Source organism: Chiloscyllium plagiosum, unplaced genomic scaffold (assembly GCF_004010195.1).
Source record: "Chiloscyllium plagiosum isolate BGI_BamShark_2017 unplaced genomic scaffold, ASM401019v2 scaf_46316, whole genome shotgun sequence".
Lineage (NCBI taxonomy): Eukaryota > Metazoa > Chordata > Chondrichthyes > Orectolobiformes > Hemiscylliidae > Chiloscyllium > Chiloscyllium plagiosum.
Genome location: NW_025203580.1, coordinates 1 through 4,769, shown reverse-complemented (window position 1 = coordinate 4,769; position 4,769 = coordinate 1). Strand labels below are relative to the sequence as shown.

At 47.4% G+C, this 4,769-nt stretch overlaps 2 non-coding genes across 2 annotated transcripts; both read right to left on the bottom strand.

Moving 5' to 3' along the window:
• Nucleotides 1–288: 288 nt before the first annotated feature.
• trnae-cuc lies at nt 289–360 on the bottom strand. Its single transcript has one exon. It is a non-coding gene; the product is annotated as a tRNA-Glu (tRNA).
• Nucleotides 361–2,990: 2,630 nt separating this feature from the next.
• trnak-uuu lies at nt 2,991–3,064 on the bottom strand. The gene has a single exon. It is a non-coding gene; the product is annotated as a tRNA-Lys (tRNA).
• Nucleotides 3,065–4,769: the final 1,705 nt, after the last annotated feature.

Genomic DNA, 4,769 nt, shown 5'->3' with positions numbered 1-4,769 from the left:
CATAAAATTCACAAAAGAGGAGAACAACAACAAAGTGCCATTTCTAGATGTCACAGTAGAGCGAACAGTCAATGGTAAATTCAAAACAGCGTCTACAGGAAAACATCGCAACGAACCAAGTACTTAACGACAGAAGTAATCATCCCTATACGTACAAACAAATCCGAATCAGGACAATATTTCAACGAGCCACTACACACTGCAGCACCCAGGAACTATAAAGATCAATAAATAACTGTACAGCCCATTTAAAAAGAACGGCTGGCAAATCAACACGCCGAAGATTGCTTCCCTGACCGGGAATCGAACCCGGGCCGCGGCGGTGAGAACGCCGAATCCTAACCACGAGACCACCAGGGAGATACGGATGCGTTATCGTAGCTCTACTGAAAATTGCTTCGCTGCCCGGGAATCGAACCTGGGCTTCGGTAGTTAGAAGACTTTCACATGTTCATCCACCAATGTAATTTTTTGTACCCATTGCTCCCGATGCGATTTCCACAACATTGGGGAGACTGGAGAGTCAAGTCACATCTCGGGGACACCCGCACCAATCAACCCCATCGCTCTCAGGCCCAACATTTCAAACCCCCCTCCCACTCTGCCGAGGACATGCAGGTCCTGGGCCTCCTTCATCGCCGCTAATCCCCACCCGACGTCTGGAGGAAGAACACCTCATCTTCCGCCTCGGAACACTTCAACCCCAGGGCATCAATGTGGACTTCAGCAGTTTCCTCATTTCCTCTCCCCCCACCTTACCTCAGTTCCAACCTTCCAGCTCAGCAGTGACCTCATGACCTGTCCTACTTGCCAATCTCCCTTCCCACCTGTCCGCTAAATCCTCCTCTCTGACCTGTCACCTCCATCCCCACCACCATTCAGCTATTTTACTCTTTACTACCTTCTCCCCAGCACATCCCCCACCCCCAATTGATCTCTCCACCCTGGAGGCGTCCTGCCTCTATTCCTGATGAAGGGCTTTTGCCCGAAACGTCGATTTCCCTGCTCCTCGGAAGCTGTCTGACCTGCTGTGCTTTTCCAGCACCACTCTGATCTAAACTCTGGCTTCCAGCATCTCCAGTCCTCACTTTTGCCGACCCAATAAACCCAGTCTGCCGATTTCTCATCAACAAATTGACACAAGCAGACACAACGTGTGCAGAAACCCTAGCCGCTTTTCCAGCACCACTCTGATCTAAACTCTGGCTTCCAGCATCTCCAGTCCTCACTTTTGCCGATCCAATAAACCCAGTCTGCCGATTTCTCATCAACAAATTGACACAAGCAGACACAACGTGTGCAGAAACCCTAGCCACATGACCTTATATTAAATACATCTGGTAAATGATGTCCAGACAACTCAAACCTCTCAGCATCATGGTGACCCACAAACCGACCAACACACTTGAACAGCGGCTAATGTACCTGAAATACCCAATACAAACAACCAGCAAACGAATGTTATTTACAAAATACCATACAAGGAAATATATACATGAACTCTGCCGCACAGTTCTCTGTGGCAAGAAATGCTGGGATGAGATAAGGAAGATTTTTTCAACCAACACGAATCGACACTGACTGGACAGCCATTTACAATCACCCCTGTCAGCCCAGGATGGAAGATCCGAAGGGATTAACAGTTTTCTTATTTTCGGAAGATTCACAAATATGAGACTGGGTTTCGGTGTTTGTTCCCTTTCCACTCCCAGGGGCCGCAGTGGTTGGGCTGGTGAGTTGGGGAAAGTGAAATGTGCCCGTGAGCAGCGTGTGGGGCTATTTCAGCTTCCCCTCATCTGACAGCGCTGTGACGTGACTCTGATGTTCTCAGGGACACTTACTGACGCGAGACAGTGAAAAGAGTCTCGTTCCTGCAGATCAGGAATTCAAACCTTATGCCGGCTTCAGGACAATGAGAAAGATTAATTGGGGTGTTTGAAGAAGCTGTGAGCTGCATTTCAAACAGGTAGGTGGAGTCAGATGCGTCATCCATTGCGCCCCCAGCGTTGTGCGTACCTGACTCCGCCATGCGGCAGAGTTCTGACGTTAACACGGACATGCGCAGCAATGGGAACATTCACAAGGTGAACAACCAAAGATAATCACCGTCACTGATTCCCTTCCACAGGCCCAACTTTGTGAAGCAGTATCTTTCACTGGCAAAGGAAACACCCTTGTCCTCAGGTGCCTGCTTCATTTCGATCACGATTTCATGCCCCTCACTGTTCTAGTCTCATTTCCAAACGCTTGGCTCATAGCCTCAAAAGCAGCTCTGTGGGTATCTGCTTGTTCCACCCTGACAGGCAGTGGGTTGCAGATTCCCGACCAGTCCCAATGTGATTGAAATATTTCAAACCCTCCACTGATTTGCATCTTTAAAAAGACGTGGAGCAATCTCCCTTTCTTTTTAACGAAAGTTCTCAACTGTCGTCGGCAGGATTCACACCTGCGTGGGGAACCCGCAATGGATTTCATGTCCATCGCATTCACCACTCGGCCCACCAATACAGAACCACACTGACAGCTTCATTTCCCAGGTCTCTCTGCCTGTGGAGCTGAGAAAGATTGAATCATTGCAGAGTTTGTTTGAATCCAATCACTTCACAGGTTTCGAAAGGGTTAAATATCTGCAAATGGCGAGTCTTGGTGTTTCATCCCGAAAGATGAAATGGACGTTTTGTGAAAAACAAAGCCAGAACTTGCAGGAGTAACTCAGCAGGACAGGCAGCATCTATGGAAAGAGAATTAGAGACGACATTTCAGAACTCGTTTTTTTCTCATCCAGGCACAGCCAAACCTGCTGACTTTCTCCATAGTTTCACTTTCTGTCACAGACTCTCAGCATTCGCAGTCATTTACGTTAGAAATTCAATCAATTCAGAAACCCCTCTGTGCTTCCTCAGTGGAGAGGATTTCCGTTTGGGAAACATTTTTCTGACACCGTTAAAAACGCGCACCTTCGCAGCCAAGAAAGCGGTAGGACTGAGAACAGTCTTTGGGTGGTCTCGAACCAGCAACCTTTCGGTTAAAAACCGAACGCGCTGACCAATTGCGCCACAGAGACAGGCCCGGGGGGGGCTGCCGCACCGTCGCGTTGAGGAAGCTACTATTCAATTCATAAATCAACCTGCCCCGCCCAGAATTACCATTGTCTTCTATCAGTTTTACTTTTCCATAATAAAGCCTGGGACATTCATTGTGGAGACATGGGGACAGTCTGATCCCACCATCTGCAGGCACATCCATGTCACGAGGAACTGGCCCTTCCACACCAGGGCCATCGCCCTGCGAGCCTTTTAGTGTATTGCCTATTCCTAAACTTTCTCATTGGTCCCGAGCCGAGAAGGGGTTTGAATTCCTGATGTGCAGAGAATTCTTTCAATGTCTCAGATCAGTTCATGTCCAGAGAATCTCCCGGCGTCTTAAACAAGGGGACGTGTCTGGACTGTCTCTGCTCAGTCGAACAGTTCATCCTTCGTTCTCCTCGAATTCCACTTCCCAAAGAGTTTCCAAAGATGCACAAAGCTGGAGACTGGGATTTCTGTTTTACTTCCTGAACATTTTTCCACCTGCTAACTGACAATATTTTGCCCAAAACTCTTCCCCATTGTAACACTTGTATCATGTCCAGGGATGAGGAATTTGAAATTAGTGGAGACATTTCCCAAGTTTGGGAATGTTCTCTTTGGAGCAAAGAAGGTTAACTGGAGATTCCCAGGGGCTGTTGGCAATGATGGAGCAGAAGTGGTGGAAATTGGCAGATTAATGATCCGAAGAACCTATTGCCACTGACTAGGGTCAGTTACCAGAGGACAGGGATTGAAGTTCTTTAATGGAAAGCAGCATTTGTGTAGAACAAACACAGCGAATACTGCAGGAAGCCAACGTTCGAGCAGCATCTGTGGAAAGGTAAACAGAGCCGACGTTTTGAGTGTGCTACGGTTTTTTTTCAGAACTCAGTGTTTTGCCTCTTCCCGAAGTTGGTCCAGGTCTGTGTCTCAATTGGCAAACACATGGAAAGTGCAGTTCCGCAATGTGAAGTTATAGCCTTTGCTGTTTTAAAAAAAGCAGTGCATTGTTTAAATGATGATATATTGGAATGTGGAGAAAGTGAGGACTAGAGGTGAAAGTCGAACAATGTGGCACTGGAAAAGCAAAACAGGTCAGGCAGCATCTAAGGAGCAGGACAGTGAACGTTTCGGGCACAAACCCTTCATCAGGAATGATGTATGGATGTACAAAGGGGTCGCAGAGACCCTCCACACCAGTCAATGCCAGTTGTCGGGCAGATGCAGCCGGCAATGAGCAAGGCAAGTGGTATATTACGAAAAGGAAATGAGTTCAGAAGTGGGGTCATTGAACATATTCAAGGCTAAGTTCATCTGAGTTTTGAACAACAAAGAAGTGGATGGTTATGGGGGGGGAGGTACGAAAATGGTTTTAAGACCAGTACATGTCAGTCACAGAGTCAGACAGCACTGAACAGACCCTTCATCCAACTAGTCCATGCTGAGTATGTTCTCAAACGAAACTCGTCCCACCTACCAATGTGTTTGGCCCATAAAGCTTCGAACCTTTCGTATTCATGTACTTATCCAAATGTCTTTTAAACGTTGTAACTATACATGTATCAAATCATGAGGGGCATGGATAGGATAAATAGACGAAGTTTTTTCCCTGGGCTGGGGGAATCCAGAACGAGACGGCATGGGTTTCGGGTTAGAGGGGAAAGATATAAAAGAGATCTAAGGGGCAACTTTTTCACGCAG